The sequence below is a fragment of the Hippopotamus amphibius genome, chromosome 1 (assembly GCF_030028045.1).
Source record: "Hippopotamus amphibius kiboko isolate mHipAmp2 chromosome 1, mHipAmp2.hap2, whole genome shotgun sequence".
In the NCBI taxonomy this organism is placed as follows: domain Eukaryota; kingdom Metazoa; phylum Chordata; class Mammalia; order Artiodactyla; family Hippopotamidae; genus Hippopotamus; species Hippopotamus amphibius.
The window spans coordinates 83,425,480-83,451,731 of record NC_080186.1 but is presented as its reverse complement, the minus strand read 5'-3'; the positions used below and the strand labels follow the sequence as shown (position 1 = coordinate 83,451,731).

Genomic DNA, 26,252 nt, shown 5'->3' with positions numbered 1-26,252 from the left:
CTGAGGAACTGAATGGTCTGCCACCAGCTCTGTTTTCCTCTCTCTCTTTTTCCCTACATGAGAATTGAATGGGCATCTTCTGTCTCTTAAATTCCTTGGAGTTTCACTGCTTACCTAAAGTAGTTCTTCCAAACGAAACAGCACTAATCCTAAAATAAGTCCTGTGAAAACATTCTTCAACTTGATTCACCTCCTTTGCTTTCATTTCTTAATAAACTCTTACACTTTCCTAGCCCCTTGACCTATTTTCTCCAAGTTTTGGCAACTTCTTGCGTAGCCTGATAACATATCGGCTTTTCTGCTTTAATTCTGAACTCTAACTTTTGCAATCAACCTTTTGCTCAGTTCACTTCCACCCACTCCAGGTAACAGCCTCATCTAATTTGGACCTGATCTCAGCTTTGGCTCGACTCTGTTCCTATTTCCACAATCCACCGAGGTACCTCTGAAACCAACTCCACTTACACAATAGCTATCTAAAGCTCTCTTTCTTGAGCTCCAGACCTACATTCCCAATATCCTACTATGTGTTCTCAGGTTCTTCAAATGCAGTAAAATGTAATTCATTATCCCCCCGCTTCTCCCCATACTCTTCTTTCTCTCTTTTCCCAGTTTATGGAGTCATTGGCACCTAATCATCCAACGCAGAAACCTCAATTTTCCTAGACTCCTCCCGCTTACTTAGCCCTCTGTATCCAAGTAGACACCAAATTCTGTCAATTCTACTCCCTAAAGACCTTTCATGTATTTATGTCCTCTACCCTTCATCTTTCACTCATCAAGCTTAGGCCCATATACCTTCTTTAACCTCTGATGTCTCTCTGGCATCTCCCCTCTTTGAGCCTTTACACATGAAGTTCCAGGATAATAATTTCCTTCCCAGTGCTTAGTACCACGTGCTTCACTCGTGACAGACCATCAATAAATATTCATTAATTACAGAAGAGACTTTATATCCTTGTGATCTCACAGATTTCCTTTCCTTGCCATTCATAGATTGTCTCTGTCTCCACATCCAACCTCATGCATCTTCAGGATCCTTCTCACTTGCTGTTGATTTTCTTCTTATCCTTTTACCTCCAATCAAGCCTTTCTCTTACTCTTTATTGCCTACCAAGTAAATGCATGACATCAAAATCCTCCATTCTAGCTCAAACCTACCTTTTCAGTCTTATTGTTCATACCCTCCCCCTCAGATTCTTTACTCAATTTAGCCAAATTCAACCACTAGTCATTCCCCCCAAAAATGCTCTGTGTCTTCCTGCCTCCTTGCCTTTGCCTTTGCCTTTGCCTTTGCTCATACTGCTTCCAAAACATAGGATGTCTTGTCCTCATATTTCTTTTTTTTTTTTTTTTTTTTTTTTTTTTTTTAGTAGAGACAGAAAACACTTTTATTGTTGAATAAGCATTAAAGCAAAGTACATGTGCATTGCAGGCAATCACTAGGAAATTGCAAAGAGAGAAAAAACCTAAATCCCCTATATATCCAAGCAGACACAACCCACTGCATATGTATATTCAAGATAAATAACTAGTCCTCAAGTAAGAGGAGTTGACCATACCATTTTTCACACAGAGTCCTAATTTTATGTGGTAATTGGGATGACTATCTGTGTTAGCCATTGGTTTTATCCAGAGAAAACACAAACCTCATTTTTGTAATAAGAGGTAGTTTTTTAAGTTGGAGCATGGTGTCCACTAAGATGAGACTCCTATCCTCCCACAAGAACTGATAGGTGAGCTATCTCCCTGATGTCTGCAGTTTGAGGAGATAGGTCCCAGGTTTTTGAGAAAGACATTTCTGAGTCCTAAAACTGGAAGACAATAAATAAATAAATAAACAAACAAAGGACCAGCTGAAAAAAGGCCAGTCTAGTCTTCAAAGACATGCATTTTAAAGAGACAAGACCATTACTACAAGTTTTCTAAGGTAAATGCTCTGATGGAGAGGAAGGAAGTCTCCTGTTTTTTTAAGTATTTGTTGAATAAAATAGTATGTACATGACACACCTAGAAACACGAATAGCGTGACGTATTTTGCTACCACACCATGACACAGCCTGGAAACAAACATTTCAGGTATTGGATATGACCTGCCTACACTTATCTGGGGTGACCAGGGTGGGACACTGTCATCCTGTCATATGTGAAAGGTGCAGGGTTTACCAGGCCAGCCAGACCTCATCTAGCCCACTCAGGGAATGGTGGTCGTTTAGCTCCAGGAGGGAGCAGGAATGTTGTTAGGGGTTAGCAGTCATTGTCAGTCATTGGTTTGCTTTTTACCTAGAGGGGTGGGGAGGACCAAATCCAGCAGCTGGAGGGGGTGAGAGGAAAAGCCATGGGGACAGGGACTGGGGAGGGTTACAGTGGACATCTTAGTCCTTATCGTCACTTCCAATGTCCACACTAGTGACAGCTGAGTAGTGGGGCACTGACTGGAGGAGACATCTGGAGGCAATATTAGGAGGAAGACCAAAACCCTTGGGCCAGTTGTGTCTGGGGTGACACCTGGGGAAGGTGCTGAATGCCTGTGGGGGTGGGGAACACGTCCAAGGGTAGACCATGTAAAGACAGAGGAAGACGAGTCATTTACAAGCCTCTGAAGAATCCATTGTTACCCTCTCAATCTCAGACTTTCATCCTCTGGAATTGTGAGAAATAATTTTCTGTTGTTTAAAGCACCCAACCTTTGGTGCCATGTTTTGGCAACCTTCACAAATTAACACAGGGCCATCAGCATCTGGGGGGAGAGGCTGACAGGGACCCTAAGAGGGGCCCAAGGGAACAAGGAGGAGGGGTTTCTTGGGTGGAAACAGGCCAGAGGGAAGGGGGACACAGTGGGTGGGACTGACTTCAGCATCCCCACCTCTGCTGGGGTCACAGTAAGAAACAACCCCTCCAGTCCCACACATCCTCAGTTTCCCCCAGTACAGAATGGGGCTAATGATGAAGCTGCTTCAGGGACTGTTAGAGGATGTATAGGGCCGGGACCAGAGTGAGGCCCCCAAGGAGAGTGGTGGCAGTGCCCTTGGGGAGGCTGCAAAGACTGTAGAGTGTTCCAGGGGCTGAGGGGCTCTAGCCCATCAGGGGGTTTCTCCCAGAGTAGCTCTGATCCCTGCTTGGGGTCCTACTTGGAGACAGCACCTGTGTCTTCAGCCAGCAGGGAACTGCCCAGGTCACCTGTCTTCCTAGGAGGCACCCTGAGACACTTCTGCCACAAGGGTTCAGGTCTCTGCTCTGCCTCTTCCCAGCAGAAGGACTGTCTGCTGGTTCTGGAGCCTCAGTTTCCCTGTCTGTGGAATGGGTGTGCTTACTTGAATTCGAGGCAGTGTTAGAGTTGGTGAGGGCTTTTGTAGGTCACTCTGTATCCCACTTCTGACACCATGTAATGCCAAGCAAAAAACAATGCAGGAGGTGATAACTATCAATATAAACATATCAAGTGAGGGCACCGTGCTCAGAAAGTGCCTCCTCATCCTCTTCTCCACGCCAACAACCCAAGAAGATTATAAGTGCCAAGTTCTCCAGCATCACATCATGGTACAGGCGTCTCTGAGGCTCATCAAGGAGATCCCACTCCTCCCAGGAAAAGGTCACTGCCACATCTTCAAAAGTCACACTGCCCTGAGGTGGGTTCCTCAGCTCCGCTGCCGCCATCGAACTCTGTGGGCTAAGCGGGGCCGGGAGAGGCGGGGGGAAGCGGGCACGGCGGTCCCTCACCCGGGCTTGGCGCGGGGCACCCCGGGCGGCCTCGCCGAGTCTCAGACCCATGTCTGTGCCGCGGGGACAGGGACTCCTCTCGGAGCTTCTCTACCACTTCTCCGTCTCAACCCTGCGTTTACGGAGCTGGAAATACTGGGGCAAAGCTTAATGGCCTGGAAGCCACTCAAGAGCAGGTAGTCCTGAGACAACTCCTTCTGCTTACTCTAGAAAATATTATTTTTCATTGCTGATATCTGAGCGCTATTGCAGCCTGCAACATCTGCTATTCCCCGGTCTCCAGCCTGCCAGCCTCCCCTGCAGGTTTTGGACTTGCCAGCCACCACAATCTTGTGAGCCAATTCCTTCAAGTCTCTCTCTCACCAATGCTATCGCTGGTGGTCCAGTGGTTAAGATGCCACACTTGCACTGCAGGAACACAGGTTCAACCCCTGGTCAGGGAACTAAGGTCCCACATGCCACACAGCCTTTTAGAAATGGCCAAAATCCAGAACTCTGAGAACACCAAATGCTGATACGGAGGTGGAGCAACAGAAACTCCTGTCCACTGCAAGCAGTTGAGAACTTAAATCCACACAAAAACCTTCAGATGGATGTTTATAGCAGCTTTATTCTTAATTGCCCAAAAGCAATCAAGATGTCCTTCAGTAGGTGAATGGATAAATAAACTGCGGTGCATGCAGTGAAATGCTATTCAGCCCTCTATTTTTGTCATGTTAACATCAGTATATTCAGCAGGCCCTTCTACTGTCAGTCAGTCCACCCATAATGACATTCAACTCTCAAGACCAGACTACACTTTTCACAGCGGTGGTTCTTCTGGGAAAATGAAGCTGCCTTAGGAATCCTGGCCTGTGACATGCCTATGGAACCACTTCGTTGGAAGAGTGTTTCTGCATCCTCTGCTCCACAGCAACAACCCACTGAGGATAGAAGTGCAAAGTTTTCCAGCATCACATGGTGGTACAAGTGCCTCTGAACCTCATCAAGGAGCTTCCATTCCTCCCACGAAAAGTACACGGCAATGTCTTCAAAGGTCATACTGTCCTGAGGCGGGTCCCTTAGCGCCGCCATCGGACTCTTGTAGGCGGAGCGGGGCCCCGAGGGGCGGGAGAGGCGGGGGCGAGCCGGGCACGGCGGTCCCTCTCCCCGGCCTGGTGCGGGGCACCCCGGGCGGCGAGGCAGAGCCTCACACCCGCCTCTATGCAGCGTGGACTGTGTCTCCTTTCGCGCTTTCTCACGCCGGCAGCAGGGTCCCACCCTGCACCCCAGACGCAGAACAAAACCTTGTCCTCATATTTCTGTCACAAGCTTTCTTAGTTTTAAGGCCCAGATCAAATGCCACTTTCTTCATGAAACTTACTGCTTCTTCCAGACAAAATTTCTCTCTTCCTCTTCTCTCCTTCTTTGAAACTAATTTGTAACTTGCTTCGTACAAGTATTTTATCTCTCCTACCAAAGAAAACAGTATTATATAGTTTTTTAAAGCAGTGCTTTTCGGACCACCTGCAACAGAATAACTGGAGTCTTGTTAAAAACAAAAACAAAACAAAAACGCTACTGAATCGGCCTCTCTTGAAATGGAACTCAGAACTCTGCAATTTGAAAACAAGTTATGGGTAAAGTGCACAGAGAAGTTGGAGGCCTATGAGGTGCAGAAACAGGCCTTGAAGTCACTCTGACTGGGAGTTGCATTCCAGTTGTATCTCTGTTAAAAGATAATTTTCAGAAAAAGCTAAAACCATGACTCTGATACAGATAGAAAAGAAAAAAAGTTAAAGATGTTATTTAACTCATTTAGTGAGGGAAACAGGCAGATGTTATAACCTGTTCAAAAGAGAATCTGAAAAAAGACATTTATACAGAGTTGTGAAATGATGCAAAGATAATAAACAGCTACAATTAGATAACCCAGGATGTGCAATAGTTCAAAGACAATGAAAGGCAAGAGTGAGATGACCTGGAAGGTGTCTTGTAGGCAATGCCAAGTTTTCTACTAAAACATGACATTTTTTTCTATACCTCTTACTAGCTGTGTGATTTTGAGTATGTTAACTTCTCTGATCCTCAGTTGCTTTATCTGTAAAATGATAATAAGATTTCATAGTTTTTGAAAAGTTTAAATGGGGACAATAATTACCTAACAGAGCTATTGTGAGAATTAAATGAGATAATGAGTTCCAAGAGCTTAGGACAGTGTTGAGCACGTGATACTCGATAAACATTACACAGCAGGAGTAATAATAGTGGTATTAGTGGTACTCTAATAGTAGTATTACTACCAACTATAAGTTCCTTGAGACTCATTTTTGTTTATTAATGAATGTAGTCATTCAGTCAATCAACAAATGTGTATAAAATACCTATTTATGCTAAGTTTGGGTGGATTATAAAATGGTCTCTGCCCTCAAGGAGTCCAGGCTAGCAGAGAAGATGAGAAATTATACAAATAATTACATGAGATATAATAAGGAAAAACGTGAGCACAATTAACAAAATGGCTAACCGTGTGTGGGATGTACAGAATGCTTCCAGAAAAGCTTCATTAAGGTGAATTTGAGCTGAATTTTGAAGGGTGACCAGGAAGTCACTAAGGAAGCACACTGTGCTAACAATTATTGTGCTAGATTGCTATGTATGTTAATCTTATTTAATTCGCAAAAGAGCCCTATAATCATAGTTCACACTAACTGAGTACTTTCTTTGTGTCAGGCCCTGTTTTAAATAACCTTCATTATCCTATTTTATGAAGAAAAAAACCTGAGGAGTAGAGAAATCAAGCAACTTTCCCAAGATGATACAGCCCATGAGTGGCAAAGCTACAATTCATCCCAGATAACCTCTTTCCAAAAGGTAGGAAATATCATCTCAATTTACTAATAGGAGAATCAAAACCCGGAGAGATTATGAGATCTTCCAGGAGACTGATTAGCAATTGGGTTCCTGGTTTTAAAGCCCAGGCAATTTGGGGAGGAAGAGCACTCCGAAAAGAAGAATGTGCAAAACCTTGGAAGATGGAGGAGTTTGGCATGTCCCTGGGAATCAGAAATGTTTGGAACTCAATATGCCTATATGGAAATAGCTATAGGAGATGAGGCCACTAAAAGTCACTTAGGGATTGTGAAAAATAAATTATGCCACACCAAATACTGCAGACTCTGATCAGGAATAAGTGAGGAAACAGTGAATGATTTTAAGCAAGGGAATAAAGAGATCAAAGGTTTATACTGGAGGCAGGTCAATGAGTTATGAAGCAGCAAAGGCTAGTATTATTGACATCAGGAGTTTTGAAGCCAGACACCATGCCACTTATCATGATCTAAGGAAAAAGAAACTCTTTGAGCCAGAGTCTCCTCATCTGTAAAATGAATATAATAGGGCCATTATGAGGTATAAATGAAAGAACATAGGTAAACACCTGACTGTACTTTAGATCTAGTAGGCATTCGATAAATGATGGTGGTTGTATTAACAGTTGTTTATTGCTATTTTTGTTGTGAGACAGATTCATTGAGACCTAGTTTAGGTCTTTTTGAAAGACGAACATGTTAAATGCACTTACTGGCTCTTTTACCTGGGTTGTTTAGAAATAAAACCAATACTGCTTGATTTGTTCAGACATAGTAGATTGATTTGTATCAGAACAGCAAGTCCCAGGAGCACAAAGAGAATCAGATTTCAGGAATGGCTTGAGGTTGAGGATTCAGTCTAGCAAACATTTCTTTTACTCAACACTGTGTTAAGTGGTGCATACATCAAAATAGTTAAGACACAATCTCCCTGGGCTTCCTAGGTGGTGCAGTGGTTAAGAATCCACCTGCCAATGTACAGGACAGGGGTTCAATCCCTGCTCCAGGAAGATCCCACATGCAGCGGAGCAACTGAGCCCGTGTGCTGCAACTAAGCCTGTGTGCCACAACTGTCGAGCCTGCACTTTAGAGTCCATGAGCCACAACCATTGAGCCCATGTGCCACAACTACTGAAGCCCATGCACCTAGAGCCTGTGCTCTGCAACAAGAGAAGTCATAGCAATGAGGAGCCCACTCACCACAATGAAGAGCAGCCCCCGCTCAACGCAACTAGAGAAAGTCCGTGTGCAGCAACAAAGACCCAACACGGTCAATAAATAAATAAATAATAAATAAATTTAAAAAAAAAAACAAAAAAACACAATCTCCTTCACAAGGAGTCAAGCGTCTACAATATAGTTCTTTGGGTTGATTTCCTTTATTTTAGATCCCTGGCCTCCTCTTTACTTACAACCTCCCACTCACCCCTTAGACCTGATATTTACACTACTCTTTGGAAGTAATCTTGATTTCCCTACTTCATTACCCTCCTCCCCCAACTTTGGACTCCTTCCTTTTCTGAATGAGTAAGATTACACCTTATCTGATCCGAACATGTCCTCAGAACCCCACCCTGGTTCCAAGACACCTTGCTACTGTAGTGAAGTTAAATCAGTTCTCTCAACAGCTCACACTAGAATTCTTCTCAGAGGGAAATACTTTGACGAATTGTTATGAGTAGACATGGGGTGCTTGAGAACTTGGGTTAGCAAGAGACAGGATAATCAAAGAAAGACTGTTCTACATTAGAAATTCACTTGGAGGTATGGAAAAAGTTGGGGAGAAAAGAGAAGACAGAAGAGAAAGAGAAGAGACAGAAGGCAGAGTAACTTCATAATATGCCTAAAATGCTTTTTTCTTCAATTTCTCTCATGTCTCCCAAATCTTCAGTAAGCCTTCCACTACACCTACACCACCCCACCTGCCCACAGCACACACATTGGGAGTAGAAATGGTAGTGGAGTAAGTGAAGAAATCATGGAGCCAAATTCCACTGTTGGATCAAAAAGGAGCAGAATGGAGACAGCACACCCAGAACAATGAGACAGTCCATAAACTGAACCCATCAGAAGGAGCAGGGCCCAAGGTAATGCTAAAAACATAAATGTCTAGAAAATTGGCACAACACTTCAGGAGGTACTGTAGTTTGCTTAAGAGTTGTGTAATAGGGGCTTGAACCAATCTTGACATGATACTATACATAGAAAATCCTAAAGATGCTACCAGAAAACTACTACAGCTAATCAATGGATTCAGTAAAGTTTCAGGATACAAAATTAATACACAGAAATCTCTTACATTTCTATACACTAACAATGAAAGATCAGAAAGAGAAATTAAGGAAACAATCCCATTTACCATCACATCAAAAGAATAAAATACCTAGGAATAAATTTACATAAGGAGACAAAAGACCTGGACTCTGGAAATTATAAGACACTGATGAAAGAAATTGAAGATGACACAAGCAGATGGAAAGATATACCATGTTCTTGGACTGGAAGAATCAATATTGTCAAAATGACTGTACTACCAAAGGCAATCTACAGGTTCAATGCAATCCCTATAAAATTACCAATGGCACTTTTCATAGAACTAGAAAAAAAAATTTACAAGTTGTATGGAAACACAAAAACACTCAAATAGCCAAAGCAATCCTGAGAAAGAAAAATGGAGCTGGAGGAATCAGGTGCCCTGACTTCAGATTATACTACAAAGCTACAGTAATCAAAACAGTATGGTACTGGCAAAAAAATAGAAATATAGATCAATGGAACAGAATAGAAAGCCCAGAAATAAACCCATGTACCTAATAATCTATGACAAAGGAGGCAAGAATATACAATGCAGAAATGACAGCCTCTTCAATAAGTGGTGCCGGGAAAACTGGACAGCTATGTGTAAAAGAATAAAATTAGAACGCTTCCTAACACCATACACAAAAATAAACTAAAAATGGGTTAAAGGCATAAATATAAGACTGGATGCCCTAAAACTCTTAGAGGAAAACATAGGCAGAACACTTATTTAGTTGAAAAACAAAACAGATTATTGCAATGGATATCTAGGTCATGGTCAGTTATTGACAATGACCACCTTTCCACGATTCCTGTCTTCCCCAAAGCTGGGAAGACAGGAATATTGTCTTACCCGGGTTACTACAATAGTCTCCTTGGGATCGGCAAATATTTTCTTAAAGAGCCAGATTGTAAATATTTCAGGCCTTGTAGGCCAGATGGTTAGTTATTCAGCTCTGCACTTAAGGCTTGGAAGTAGCACTAGACAACAGGTAAATGAATGGATACGGTTGTGCTCCAATAAAACTTTATTTACCAACATAGGTAGTGGGCTTTCTGTCTTTCTCCTTCTGTTCTCCACTTTATAATCAGGGTATTCTTTCTAAATGTCACTCCTCTGCTTAAACACTTGAATGGCTTCCCATTGCCCTTAGTCCAGATTCCTTAAAAGAGTAGATTTTACTCCATTAGCCTTCTCTCTAGCAATTTCTAGCTTCTAACTCAATTTTTCAGCACTATTGAACTACTTTAAATTCCCCTTAAGTTCCTGGTTCTCTTCCTTCCATGCATTTGCATATGCTGTTCTTTTGACTTGGAATATTCTTCTCTCCCGACAGCCACACTCAACACCTCTCCCCCACACATCAGGTTAGTTGATGTCTACTCATCTATTTTTCAAGTTTCACATTTTAAATGTAACTTCCTCCAGGAAGCTTTTCCTGATCCCTAAATTCTCAGGAACTGCTGAGATTACTAGTTTAATTGTCTGAATATTCTGTTCATCTGAGGCTCTGTGAGGACAAGAAATTGGTCTGCCACTTATCATTGTATTCCAAGGTACTCAACAAATAATTGCTGAATAAATGAGGTCTTGACTGTTGAGAAAGGAAAAGACAAGAACCAACCTAAAAGTGGAGGGAACACTCAAAGGCTAATTGGTGGAGAATAAGCTGAGATTTGTTTGAACTGTTCCTCTAATCCAAAATCTGCTCCTAGAGCATTTTCTGCTTTGCCATTATAGTTTGTAGAAAGCTTTAGGAAACATGCAATATGTCTTCCAGACTTTCTGATGCAGCAACCAAAGTCTTGAATGGTTTCACTTCTGCCTTTATCTCTAACTTAATCTGTTCACCCTCTCTTTGGCTGCTAATCTCTTACCTCATATCCTGCTTACAGTCTTGTATACAGTGTACTTTACATTTGCTAACCCTCCTCTCAGAGGGATCTTGGCTTGCCTTTCTGACCAATACTCACATTTCAAATATTATGTGGTGGGCATATTCTATGTGCCAGGCTCACAAGACTTCTATAAGCCAGGCCTATAGAACTTAATCATTTAGTCCTCATTCAAGCCTCACGATAATCTTATAACAGATTTCCTTTCCTTGGTCCCACTTTATAGCTGATGAAATTAAGACTTAAAGAGGTTAAGTAACTTGCCAAAGAAACAGAACAAATGGCATAGCTGAGATGTGAAGGAAGAAGGTCTGACGGCAGAAATCAAGTTCCTTACCTCATATTACCTTATAGTTTCTCTCAGACCATGTCTGTTATGTTTGTTGTTGTTTATACTCTCTGAATTCTGTTCCTGTACAACCCCAGAAGTCTTCTGCAGTCCTCCTGCAAGTTGCATCCTGAATCTTGTGGGTAGTGTGTTGAATCCAAGGTGATCATAATAACTAATACTTATTGAGCAGAGTCACTGTACTAGGTGCTGTTCGTGTTACTCTTTCAACTTTCACAGACCCTCATAAAAAAGATAAGGTTAGCTCTGTTTTACAGGTAAGGAAATAGAGGCACAAAAGGATAAAATAATGTGTCCAAGATCACACAATTAGAAATGGGAGGGTCTAGACTTTAAACCTCAGTAGTCTGACTCCACAACACATATTTCTGGGCAAGACAAGGACACATTGGGAAGCAGACAGCATAAAGAATTCCTCAAGCCCCATAGGATGAGGTTGAAAGGGGTGGGTGAATTTGATTGATTCAGGCTGTAATCCAGGATAAGAGATTATAGGGATAATTTAATTATTTATTGCTGCCCAAACTATCATCAAAAGTCATGGCTTAAAACAACAATCATTTATTAGCAAATAGTTATGTGGGTCAAAAATTTGGGCTGAACTTGGTTGAGAAGTTCTTCTGCTGGTTTTGCCTGGGCTCATCCACATGGTAACAGTCAGCTATGGCAGCTTGGCAAGGGCTTGATGCTCCAAAATGGTTTCTCTAGCAGTCAAGGCCAGCTGCATGGGCACACAACTTTTGCTTGGTTCGTTGTTCTTCCATGGCTGTCTTGAAATTCTTAATAATTATAAAACAAGGGGCCCTACTGGGCCTTGCACATTATGTTGCCAGTCATGCTGCTGGTTGGTGGATGGCAGCTGGGTATCTTTCTCCGTGTAGCTTCTCATCATCAAAGAGACTAGCCCAGGTTTCTTCACATAATGTTAGAAGCTTTCAAAGACTGTGAGAGCAAAGCCTGCAAGGCCTCTTGAGGTCTAGGCTCATAATTCCCACGTCATTACTTCTGCTGCATTTTATTGATCAAAGAAAGTCACACGGTAAGCCCAGACACAAGAAGGTGGAGATCTAGAGTCCACTTCTTGATGAGAAGAACAAAAAGTTACCATGCAAAGGGGCGTGTGTAGAGGGATGGGATGATTTATCGCAATGTGACCGTTTATTACAATCTATCACAGAGAAGGTACATGTTTAAGAAGAAATAAAATCATTTCAGTCTTGGACATGTGGTGATTAAGGTTTCTCCTGTGATAAATCCATGCAAAGGTGTCCAGTGTTTGGATAATATAGGTCTAGAATATAAGAGAATCCTGGTTGGATGCACAAATTTGAAAGCTATCAGTATGCAGGTGATAGGTTTCTGAATAAACAAATCAGAACCCTTAGGAAGACTACATGAGTTCAGGTAAACGTAAACAAAGAAATCTGGTCAATCCCTCAGACCACCCAGATGTCTAAGTGCACTCTTCTTCCCATACATCTCAACCTCCCTCCCTAACAGAGACCATCTGTGGGCCTATTCATTTCTGTAGCCAGTTCAAGGGCCACTATCTCTGGGGAAAGTACAGCCTTCTCTGTCTTGTCCAGATGTGGCAACATATAGTCCAATGACCAATAAACCAAAAAATAGTTACTTGATCCCCACTTTCAGCCCAATATGCAATGGTGGATCAGGAATAGAATAAAAACTTCCATTTGATAAAGGAAAGAGTTGGAAATATGTAGCAACCAGTAATCCTTAACAGTTTTCTTTCCAGACAGAAACTTTCACCCTGACCTTGGAAGAAGTTCCCTGATGAACCCATCTGGATGCCTTTGGTTATGCCCGCAGACCCCTGGGTTCATCCTCTGGGAAGTACTTCCTTGTCTATCATTCACCAGGTTCAAGATCGAAGAGGATGTTGGAGACTGCTTTCCTGGAGACTGCTTGAGGCCACAAACAATGAATGGCTTTTGCAGGTCAGATTTATGGTTTCTTTAGCAATGCAATTTCCTCAAAAACTTAGTAGGCTGTTGTACTATTCATCTCCAGTCTAAGTGCCAGAAATGGTACCGAAGTTCTTTTCAGGACTTAGCTCTTAACTAGCTTATTCTGTGGTTGCTATGCTCTACCCATTCCTCTTTTCATTATTTTAATGGTGGCTACTTTCAGGTAATCTTACAAAATAAGTAAGATCTTTTAGCAAAGATCAGATCCTTAATCTGATCTTTGCTAAAAAGCTAGATTTCTTTTTTTGTCTGAGAAATCTTAATGGGAGGGCTTTAAGAAAGTCTCTGAAAAACAGACTTTTATTCTCCTGTTTGGGCTATAGAAATAGTTGGATTTTCCAACCCTGTGAGGCCCCAGTTTTCTATACACTCTATTTCCTTTCATTTCTGCTTGCAAACGCCTCATTTCTTATGTGAGCTCATTTCTTTCTCGAAAAATCTTGCTAAATTCAGCAGGAGCAACCATCACACTTTCATATTCTGGTTCTTCCCAAATAGTCCCCCTAAAATTCAGCCATAGAAGGAACATGGTCAGGCTTCCAATTTGAGTAGGTGAAATTTCTACCAAATATTTTGCAATGGTATTACAAGGATCATTGATTTTCCAGACTGCAAGATCTGTTTCCTCACTGCCAGTTGTATGACTGTTTAGGTAATGCAGTATATTTTAAGATTCTATTAGAAGTTCCCCATTTCCAGGTATCAATTTTTGTATTAGAGTAAATGCTATATTTATGTAATAAAGAGACCCCAGAAATGAGTGACATGAAGAAAATGGAAGTTTCTTTCCTACTCACATAATAGTTGGGCCTAGACTGACAGGACAGTCTGTTCTATGAGGTCATTCAGGACCCAGATTCCTTCTATCTTGTTATTCCATCCTCTCCTACAATGTCTTCCTCATCTTTATGGCTGCAGCTGGTCACAGACATGTCCTTGAAGGAGACAGAAAGCAGTCCAAGGCAAGCCATCTTCTTTTAAAAGGGTAAGGCAAAAGCTATACTCACCACTTGTAGTTATAGTCCACTGGCAAGAACTTAACCACAAAATCATACCTAGCTACAAAGGAGGATAAGAAAAGTAGTCTCCAGCTGAGTGAACATGTGACCAGAAAGAAGAGAATGGATTTTATGGTGACAACCATTGACCTGGCAGAAAAGATAGCCAAGGTTAAGAAACCTCAGAAATAAAAAGCCAAAGTCGGGGAGGGGGGTAAATAAGCATTTTGTTTCTTAGAGAGAAAGAAAAAGACAGTCTGAAAAAGAAAGAAAGAAAGGGAGAGAGGGAAGGAAGGGAGGAGAGGAGGGGAAGGGAGGAAGGAAGGAAGGAAGGAAGGGAGGGAGGGAGGAAGGGAGGGAGGGATGTAGGGAAGGAGAAAGAAAAAAAGGAGGGAAGAAGGCAGGCTGGCAAAATCTAGCTGGTGGGTACCCAAGTTTCCATTTTATTATTTCCAGTTCTTTTCTGAATATATATATATTTTTTTAATTTACTTATTTATTTTATTGGCTGTGTTGGGTCTTTTTTGCTGTGCACGGGCTTTCTTTTAGTTGCAGTGAGTGGGGGCTACTCTTCGTTGTGGTGCGCAGGCTCCTCATTGCCATGGCTTCTCTTGTTGTGGAGCACTGGCTGTAGGCACGTGGGCTTCAGTAGTTGCAGCATATGGGCTCAATAGTTGTGGCTCACAGGCTCTAAAGTGTAGGCTCAATTGTTGTGGCACACGGGCTTAGTTGCTCTGCGGCATGTGGGATCTTCCTGGAGCAGGGATCAAACCGTGTCCCCTGCATTGGCAGGCGGATTCTTAACCACTGCACCACCTAGGAAGCCCTGAATATATTTTTTAAATAAAAGGTTTTTTTTTTTTTATTTTATGGGAATGAGAGAAAAAAAGACCCAGGAAGAATATGAAGGTAGAACAATAGTGATATGAGGAGAATAGGAAGAAAATGGAGTAATGAAAGGCAATGGGAGAAAATTTTCAATTGCCTGAGAGAAGACTAGAAAAACTAGAAAAGGAAATATTCTTTGGATTTGAAAATCTAGCAGTTACTAGTGAATAATTATGGCAGAAGCTAGATTTCAGTGAATTAAGGAATGAAAATGAACAAAAAGAAAAACATGACAGCAAGCATGGACTAGTCTTTAAGAACACTGACTTTTTAGGAAAGAAGAGATAAGATGGTAACTAGTTATAACCTGTTCCACTGGCATATGGACTGAGATGAGAACCAGCCTCCGGGAGCTGAGTTGGGGTACTCGGTCCTAGAGACTAGGGTGGTCCACAGTTCCAGCTGCCCAGCATATACATAATGTGTATCATGAACAAGCTCTAATTCAACCAAGGTCTCAGACACTCAGAAACTCTTTGGGTCAGTATATTATAGAGGTAACCAGTATGCATAGGATAGTGTCATTCTAGGGCAAGGCCTGTGTCAATCAGTACCTGACTTCTGTAGTGCTGGGAGGGCCATGCTCCTTCCATATGCTGAGAGGAGCTTCCACATGCTTGGAGTCCACCAAAAACAGGCTGCCTGGCTACACTTTCAGGATGACTGCCTCTCAACATCGGAAAAATAATTTTGCTCTGTGCACACCAGAAGGCTTCAGTTCCACGAAATAGCCCAATTGCTTAAAAATAGACCAGGAGTGGAAAAACACTCTGGCAAAGGTGTGGTTAAAGGGTGGAGTGCCATTTTAATGTGGTTGGGCTGTGCCTGACTGGTAGTTTAAAGGCGTTATGCTGAGCCAGGCTAATTGAGGGAAGGTTTTATTGATTGTGCTTTTATTTTGTAATGGGAGAGACTTGAACTTTATAGGCTAAGGACAAAGATGCAATGAGAGTCAGTAGTTAAAGATTCAGGAGAGAAGGCATAATTGATGGAGGAAACTGACCATAAAAGTTTTTGTTTAGTTTATAGCATCTTTTCAGAAAGAGAAATTTAGAGATTCTTTTAAATTTCTAAGTTAAGACACAGTTATTCCACAGTTCCCTAGGTAAACATTAACAAAGTATTACAAAGTGTTAAGACTTCCTCAAGTTCATTTAAGTTATCTTTTAACTTACTCCAGAACAACTATAACCAGCAAATATCCCACTGGAGCACTGGTGTGGAGAAGGGAATCTTAAGTTTGGGAAATAGCTAAGTCATCTGAAATTTCTATCCAAAAAAAGTTTTTCAATAAATTGTCAAGCCTGCTTGTAACAAACTCAGAAGGAATTCACAATGAATAGGGCACCTAATACAGATGAAAGATGAACAGGATGTTAAATAAGTCATGGAGACCCTGAGAAGAAACCAGGTTAAAGGGCACAGCAAGAGCTACATATCCACTGTTGTAAAGTATATTCGTACAATATTTACACAAAATTTCTCAGAGAAAATAACACTAACCTTTAGGTGGCACATCTGTAAGTTTCATTCTTCTTATCCCCTTCTTCTTAATGTAACATGTTTTCTGCATTAATTACCTTCCCTAAGTAACGTCACTATATTCCTGAAGCCACTAGATGGCCATGGTACATCCACAGGAAGTCAAATCAGGGCATCAGCAGTGTGGACTTAGCGTGGTAAGGCCTCCATTTCCTCACCGACAAAATGGAGATAACAGTACGCGAGTTCATAGGACGGTTGTGAGAGGTAGTTGAGAAACTATATATAATGCCTACTAAATGGTAGATTGCATGTATGATTATGTATTTCTTTTTTTTTTTTCATATAAAGTTAAGGAATACTGTAGAGTCAGATAAGAGTAAAGACACAATTTTGTGTTTCTATCGGGGACAAAAAGCTCTATGGAAGCAGAAAAGAACTTGAGAAAGACAGAAAAAAGGCAGATGTACAATGAAAAGAAGATGGAGTTGATGGAGGTTCTGGGCAGAGGCTTTGGAGGAGAGGGAGGGTTGGGATGAGGAGAAAGTTAATTCAACAGATTTCAAAGACAAGCAGTGTTACGTGCAGAAATAGAATTGTTTATAAGTCTAAAACTGAAAATATGGTAACTTTGAAAATTAAAGGAGCTACTTTTCTTGTGGTTGTCATTAGTAAATAGTATAAGGTGGTATGATACTCACCGTAATAGCTTGGGGATGTATTTTTCAATAAGATTTTAGTGTCTTATTAAATTTGGAACTGTTAAGACATTTTGGATGCACAAGGCTAGGGCAAGGGATTTATAAACATATCTGGAAAGGTGTATCTGAGATAAATGGACATAAAATGAAAGAACAAAATTAGCATGTCTAGCAATTTCACTGTAAATTCATCCCAAACAAGGCTTGAATCAAGGTATATATATATTTATATGTATATATTTATATAAAATACATGGAGCGAGAGAAAGAGAAAGAGGCGTACATATCTATGTGTCTGATGTCTATCTAATCTAGTGTCCTTTTTGAATGTACTTGGAGAAAAAGCTAGAAAACAAAAGAGCAGTTCTTGACTGGCATGTGAAAAAGCCACTTTTCAAAATCCTTTTCCTCCTATTTTGTTCTAATTTTATAAATGAAAAGTTGGGCATAGTAAATGATACTATAGTTCTATCTTGCTTTATTTTTTTATATATTTTTTCTTATTAGTAACGTATATACGGCAATCCCAATCTCCCAATTGTCCCACCCCAACCCCCCTTCACTTTCTTAATATATACTTGCTTTATCTTGCTTTCTTTAATATATAGCACAGCAGCTGGTGTAAATATACAATAAATACATTTAATGATACTGTAGAAGATAAGAGTGTGAGCTTTTCTGAATCCTGACTACCAATTCCTAGCTTTGTGACCCAGAGCAAATGATGTGATCTCTCTGTACCTTAATGTCTTCATCTGCAAAATGGGGATCATTTTTCCCACCACATGGGGTTGTTGTGAGTATTAAATCAGTTAAATCATGTTGAGTAAGCACACAGTAAAATGCCAGTGAAGGATTATATCATGGCCTTCAAGGGTTAGCATTCAAGGAGTCCTAGGAAGTGGCTTCATCCAGGAAAAGGTTGTGACTTAAGTATATATTAAGTACACTTGACAAGGAAAAAAAAGTCTCGGCTATAATTCAGATATTTGGATTTCACTGGCACAATTTCTATCACCCATCCTACCCAACCTTCCAGAAGATCTTTAACAATAAAGCATACAACCGTCAGTCCTGGTGGCCACAGTTCTTCTGTCTCTGGCCCAGACGGAGAACTCCCTTCCAGCTTTATCCTACCTTGTCCCCGGCAAACATGATGCTGACCAAAGTGGGTCTCCGGCTCTTGCAGAAAAGCTTCGTTCTTCTTTACCACCCTCATTAGGACTAAAGATTGTTGAATTCTGGTGGGAAGGGCCTAGCTGCCAGGCTTCCTAGAGGCCCACATTTCAAGGCAGCCCATAAGAGCGTGGGAAGGTGACTTTTCTTTAGGATGTTCTAGTAAGAGGTATGCAGTTCATATAACCAGGATCACTGTTAAGTCACTGCTTGGTTGTTAACTGTCACTGCCTTACCACTGTCCCCTGCAGTGTGCAGCACATAATAGGTACTAGTAGAATTGAACTAAAATGAACTGAGAGCCTGCCCTCACCCCTATTTACTTCAATGCCCATAAGTCTCTCAGATGAGCCAATATCAACCTGATTCTTGTCTCTGCAGTTACTTTTAAATCCCCAAATCTGACCCAACTTGCATTCCTCACCACCTTTCAAACCCTTTCACAGCAACTGTGGACCTCCTGATCTGTATCTGCAAACTTCCTCTATATCTTCAACTTCTTTCTCAATGTCCCCTCCACTTTGCTGCATAATCTGAAGCCATGCTCTCACATTTCCTCAATATGTTTTTCAAATAGAGGCCATTTGATTCTCACACCCCCATGGGAGGTGGGGAAAGTACCCCTCTTGACCCCTATCACTGTTTTTAAACCATTTCTCCTTCTTTCCAAAACTCCAGCTCCTGTGAAGTTCTGGTGATGCAGCTGTACCACCCTGTATCAGGGTCCCCAACAGGACACAGATGGCACACTTGTGTTAGGTTAATTGGGGCATGCTTTAATAAAGGGACATGGCTGACCCTTGAACAGCACGGGGGTTAGAGGCGCCAACCCTCTGCGCAGTGGAAAATCCGAGTGTCATTTACAGTCAGCCCCCCATATCCACAGTTCCTCCATATCTGTGGTTCCATCCACAGTTCCTACAAGCACAGATTCCTACAAGACCAACCACGGATCATGTCGTACTGAAGTATTTACTATCGAAAAAACTCCATGCGTAAGTAGATTCCTGAAGTTCAAATTCATGAGGTTCAAGGGTCAGCTGTATTTACAAAAGTGTGAATGAGGTAGGGAATGCACAAGCAATCGTGCAGTGACTCAGGGTTAGTAACAGTGGGACTGTTACCACATCTAGGCCTGAAGGAAAAAGGAAAGGGAGCTCTGGGACCCAGAAGAAGAGAGATGTGTAGAGAAGGCCATGTTGAAGAGCAGAACTCTTCAGTTCACGGACACAGCCTCCCTCCATCCAATTTGCTGAGGACCCCCCTTGGCCAAACCCAACAGAACCAGAGAGCAAAGAAACCCGCTGATTTAATCTAGGTTTGAGCGCCCATGACACTGAGTGGGGTGGAGAAACGTGGGTCTGGAGGGCCAGATGGAACATATCTAGCTTATAACCAACACTCTTTTTGCTGGCTGCCATCTTTCAACCTCTTACTCTTTGAAAACTTGAGCTCCTAGCTCATTTTCTTCCTTTCCACCCCTGAGTGACCTCAGTGTCCATTTGGGTGGCCTCCCGTGATCTTTTTCATCTATTCCTATTGTCACACCTACCACCAGCAATAACACAATATTGACATCAAGCATCCTACTCTCTGACCACCACATCTTACCTCTATAGTTCACTGACTAGTTTTTCATTGCAATTTTTCAACTTTCTTTAGGCCTCCAATCCACTGACCTTATACTCTTCCATGATTCATCCACTGTTCCACCTCCACTCCTGTGTTCACTTTCCACTATGTCCAGAGGAAATTCCATGGACCTCACTCCCTTGAAAAGAAATTTCTCTCTAATGTAGTCACCTGTCAAAAATCTAACTCTGGTTAAAGCCAACTGTCTGACTTTTCCAGTGGGGGAAAAAGACATAAAATCATGCCAACTGGTTTCTCTCTATACTTGTTACCACAAGCTACAGATGGGCATCCCAATCTGCCCAGAAATCCTGGGCTGATCCTGGTGAGTATGCCAATTACTCTTCAAGATGATTGTTTCATGTCTTCTTTCTTCTTGAGTGTCTCATACTCTTCTGCACCCCAGTCTCCACACCCTTATCTATTCACCACCAATTTACAAACCTCCCAGTATCTGCATCCATATCCCTCTCCTCCATCCTGTTACCATGGAAAAAGGGTCCCTCCCATCAAAGCCCAGCTGTTTCCCTTGTACTCAAGATTCCAGCCCTTTACATTTTTAAAATAAACGTTTTCCTGTTCTCATTCCCTTTCTCTCCTGCATCAATTTTCCTCTATTGGATCATTTTTAACATCAAACGAATATGTCAGTTAACTCCCATCTTAAAAAAATGTTTCCTTGATTACAAATTCTCCTCCATTTCCCATCCAATTTATCCATTCCCCTTCAGAGAAAAACTTGAAACAATCGCCTATGGACACTGCTTCTCTTCATCTCCTATTTTCTCTTCCGTCCATTTCTATCTGCCTTCCACAACCACCATTCCATGGAAATGCTGATCCTACTTAGATTCCCAGTGACTAATTTGTTCCAAAGTCAACAGATGCCACTTGTCAGCAGTATGTGACATAGCTAACTGCACTCCCATTCTCGAATCATTTTCCTACCATGGTTTTTGTGGACACCATTCTTTCCTGATTTTCCTCCTATCTCCCTGGCTTTTTCTTCTCCATCCTCTTTGCTGGCCCAATTTCCTTGACTAGACCTCTAAATATAAGTAACCCCAGACTCTTTTCTATCCTGAGCTGTCCAATACATTAGCCATTGGCTAATGCCAATGTATCTATTTAAATTTAAAATAATTTAAATGAAATAAAATTCAGTTCCTCCATTGCACTAGCCACATTTTAAGTGCTCAGTAGGCACATGTATCTAGCAGACAACGTGGACACGAAATATTTCCATCACTGCAGAAACTTCTGTTGGACAGGACTGACCTAAATTCCCTCCCTAGGTGATCTCACCCAGTCCCATGGCTTTAAATACCATCTATATGCTGAATTCTAATTTTATACCTCTAGCTCTAACCCACGCTTCAGATTTATACATAAAATGCCTATTTGACACAACCACTTGGATGTTTAACAGGCTATTCAAACTAACATCCAAAACAGAACACTTCATTTTCATCCTCTCCTCCCCTTTCTCTACCCACAAAAGCTTGTTTCTCTTCCTGTATGTCTAGTCTTAGCAAATGACACCATCCAGCCAGTTTTGAAGCCAAAAACCTAGGAGCCACTTTGATTCCCAGTATCTCATCCATCAATGAGTCTTACTGAATCTAGTCATAAAATATATCTCAAATCTACCCTCTTCTACCTACTACCATCATCTTCTTAATTTTTAAAATATTCATGAACAATAGTTGTCATAGAAACTTTAGAAAATAGATTTAAGAAGATAATAAAAATCACTTTCCAGGCAGACTTTACTTATGATTGCTTATGGCTCAATATTACTATTCAGTTTATCAATTATTAATACATTTTAATGCTTTTCACATACCATAATTTACCTCTGTGCATTTATTATCTGCATTGTCAGTGCCTCTTACCTCCCCAAGAGAAACTTTAGTTGCTTCCTCCTGCTCAGTCCTGCCTTTTCTGATTAATCCAGTATAGCTTCTTGATCCCTTAATTATATTCCATGCCTGTCACAACCCAGGACTCTGCCTCACTCAGCAGACAATTACTGTGTTCAGGAGTTCCCAACTTTGTTCCTGTCCCTGCCTGCCACCCATATCCTCCCTGCAGTCCTCAACTTCCTTGTCAGGAACACTGAACAGTTTGACCCTCACCTTAATTCAAAATAACTCAACCAATAACTGCAAACAATGTCCGCTACTCCACCTTCTTTGATTCTCTGCATTTACTGGCAGCCACTAAAATGTGTGATCACCCCCCATTCATTCCATCTGAAACTAAGTGTGGTCAAACTGATTCTTCATACAGATACAGGTAATTGCAGTAGTGAGGGGATGGGTACTAGGGAATGCAGGGGTATCTTTTGGGGCCTACCAACTATAGATATTATTAAAATGCCCAACATTGCATTGCCTGTGTCAGTTTACGCCACCATCTCAGACGCATTATCTTCACAGCAATCCAAACACTATTATTTGCTTACCCAGCAATGATCTTTCCTCCACCCTCCTCCAACTTCCTCCTCTCCAAGAGAATGCCCATTTTGTTCTGTACCCACCCTCCACCAAATGGTGAGATACAACAGGTGAGTTGTATGTCATCTTCCATCCTACCCCAGCCAGCTTTGTGGTCTCATTCTTTTTATGAATGGGCAAGCGATATAAATATGGCCAAAAGGAGTGAAAGTCTGCTATGGGAGGTTCTGGAAAAGGTTTCCTCACTCTTAAGAAAAAGGGGGGGGGGATTCGAAAGATGGCGGTGAAGTAGAAGGACGTGGAGTGCACCCCTCTCCACAGATGCACCAGGAATACACCAAAGATGCAATAATTCCCACAGAGAACCAGCTGAACACCAGCAAACAACCTTGCACACCAGAAAGGACTGCAAAGATCCCGACATAGCTGGTAGGGAGGCACTTGCGACTATCAAAGAGGGGGAAGCGGCGGAGCTGTGGCAGACGGGAGGGAGTGAGAAACACACGGAGGGTCTGCACCACGGCTCAGAGTGCCCGGACTGAGACGTCAATTCCCAGCTGAACAGGGAGCCTGGGAGCAGAAGTGCGGGAACCGGAGAGCTGGTTCAGGGTGAGAAACATTGTTGGCAGTGGGGAGACGGACCAAGCGGACAGGAGGGAAGAGGTCCGCAGCGAGGAGTGCCTACCGCAGAGATCTGTGAGACCATAGTGGCGGCTGGATACTGCTGACCCACGAGCAGGGGGGAGGAGCCGAGCGCGCAGCCTCTCTCTCTGTGCCTGCGAGGGACAGAGGAAGGACCCCTGTGGGACAAGCTAACACGCTCAGGGATAACAAAGGCCCCCGGGCGGGGCTGGCTTACAGTGCCGGCAGCCGAGAGCCAAAAGCCCCGCGGAGAGGCCCAGTTCTGAGTCATTCTGTTTACACCTGAGCCACTGGCATCCCTCTGCAACAGGCACCGCCACACCCGATGGAACCACCTAGTCCCAGACAGAGCGCCACGGCTCACTCACTGCCAGGGGAAGGAACCACTATTGTACCCTCTTTCTCCCCACACACCAGCACTTACAGATGAACAATAAAGGAAGCTCTGCTGGTGGCAGAATAATACAAAAACCCAAGGCAGGTAGAAGGACACTTATAGCTGAGACCCCAAGGAAACAAAAATATTAGTATTGATTCTATTGAACTGGTCCATTCTGGGTCAGTTCTAGTTTTTTTGATTTATTATTATTAATTAGGAGCTTAGTCCTAAGGGATCTACAAGCTTTTATAACATACTTTTTACTCCATTTTTTATTCTATTTTTATTTTTAGCTTTTATATATTTCTATTTCTAGCTAAGTTTTTTGTAGTGCTGACTATATCTCTCCTACCTTCTTTTCATCTCTATCTTTTATACATTTCTATTTTTTCTTTATATTTTCATATTTCCAATCACACTACACTCTTCTGTTGCCCTGTCTTCTATCCTTCTTTAGTGTATTTTATCTTAATATACTTATAAGCAATATTATCAGTCTGTCTCCTTGCTTTATTCTCCAGATGACACACTGCTTTGGTATTTATTCTTAGGTTTTTGTCTTTATCTTAGTTCTAAGTATAATTGTCTGATTTCACTGCGAGAATCTTCAGTCTATCTGGTGGTACTCTAGCTCTTTATTATATTTGATCCTAGTTTTCAATATCTCCCTGGATTTGTGTTTCTATGTATGTAGTGTTATTTGCTTGTTTGTTTGTTTGTTTGTTTTTGCTTTTGTTTCTGTTTTCTTCTGTTTTGGTTTTGAATTTCTGTTGATTTTCTTTTTGAATGTCTGATAGCATACTGGGGTTCTTCTGTCAGGTCTTTCTAGTGCCTTATGTTCTATTAGATTCAGTATTTGTGTGTCTTATACATGTATGTGTTTCCTTGACTTAGTATGTTTGACTCAACACTCTGCCATTAGTCTGGGGCTTGGAAAGTCTTCTTTAAACCCCTTTATAGCTGGGACAAGCAACTGCTGAAGTTTGGACTACCATGAGAAAACAAAGAAACACCATGCAGGCAAAGGAGCAGGAAAAAAACTCACAAGACCAAATAAATGAAGAGGAAATAGGAAAATTGCCTGAAAAAGAAATCAGAGTAATGATAGTAAAAATGATACAAAATCTCGATAACAAAATAGAGAAAATACAAGAAACAGTTAATAAGGACTCAGAAGAACTAAAGAACAAACAAACAGCAATGGACAACAAAATAACTGAAATTAAAAATACTCTAGATGGTATAAACAGCAGAATAACTGAGGCAGAAGAACGGATAAGTGAGTTGGAAGATAGAATGGGGGAAATAACTGCCACAAAGCAGGAAAAAGGAAAAAGAATAAAAAGAATGGAAGACAGTCTCAGAGACCTTGGTGATAATATTAAGTGCACCAACGTTCGAATCATAGGCATCCCAGAAGAAGAAGAAAAAAAGAAAGGGTCTGAGAAAATATTTGAAGAGGTTATAGTGGAAAACTTCCCCAACATGGGAAAGGAAATAATTAACCAAATCCAAGAAGTGCAGAGAGTCCCATACAGAATAAACCCAAGGAGAAATACATGGAGGCACATATGAATCAAACTAATGAAAACTAAACACAAAGAAAAAATATTAAAAGCAGCAAGAGAAAAGCAACAAATAACATATAAGGGAAAATCCATAAGGATAACAGCTGATCTTTCTGCAGAAACTCTGCAGGGCAGAAGGGAATGGCAGGATATACTGAAAGTCCTGAAAGAGAGAAACCTACAGCCAAGAATACTCTACCCAGCAAGAATCTCATTCAGATTGGACGGAGAAATCAAAAGCTTTACAGACAAGCAAAAGTTAAGAGAATTCAGCACCACCAAACCAGTCTTACAACAATTGCTAAAGGAACTTCTCTAAGTAGGAAACACAAGAGAAGGAAAACACCTACAAAAACAAAGCCAAAACAATTAAGAAAATGGTAACAGAAGCATACATATAATTGCCTTAAATGCAAATGGATTAAATGCTCCAACCAAAAGACACAGACTGGCTGAATGGATATAAAAACAAAACCCTTCTACATGCTGCCTACAAGAAACCCACTTCAGACCAAGGGACACATATAGACTGAAAGGAAAGGGGTGGAAAAAGATATTCTATGCAAATGGAAGTCAAAAGAAAGCTGGAGTAGCAATACTCACATCAGACACATAAGACTTTAAAGTAAAGACTATTACAAGAGACAAGGAAGGTCACTACATAATGATCAAGGGATCCATCCAAGAAGAACATATAACAATTGTAAATATCTATGCTCCCAACATAGGAGCACCTCAATACATACAGCAAATGCTAACAGCCATAAAAGGGGAAATCAACAGTAACACAATAATAGTAGGAGACTTGAACACCCCACTTACATCAATGGACAGATCATCCAAAAAGAAAATAAATAAGGACACACAAGCTTTAAATGACACATTAGACCATCTTGACTTGATATTTATAGGACATTCCATCCAAAAATGACAGAATACACTTTCTTCTCAAGTGCACACGGAACATTTTCCAGGATAGATCACATCTTGGGTCACAAATCAAGCCTTGGTAAATTCAAGAAAATTGAAATCATATCAAGCATCTTCTCTGACCACAATGCCATGAGACTAGATATCAATTACAGGAAAAAAAACTGCAAAAAATACAGACACATGGAGGCTAAACAATACACTATTAAACAACTAAGAAATCATTAAAGAAATCAAAGAGGAAATCAAAAAATATCTAGAAACAAATGACAATGAAAACACAACAACCCAAAACCT

The 26,252-nt window shown here is 41.4% G+C and overlaps 1 protein-coding gene across 4 annotated transcripts in view; it reads right to left on the bottom strand.

Annotated features, from left to right (window-relative positions):
* The window catches only part of TLCD4 (TLC domain containing 4), a 114,856-nt gene that overhangs the window by 83,386 nt on the left and 5,218 nt on the right, over positions 1–26,252 (bottom strand). The window contains exon 1 of one of the 4 annotated variants that reach the window (XM_057718216.1): positions 21,873–21,979. The exons of 1 other annotated variant lie outside the window; for it this stretch is intronic. The gene's annotated coding sequence lies outside the window, so the exon portion shown is untranslated. Of the gene's footprint in view, positions 1–21,823; positions 21,847–21,872; positions 21,980–26,252 lie in introns of those variants that run through there. 2 more of the 4 variants (XM_057718236.1, XM_057718304.1) reach the window with 2 other exon arrangements.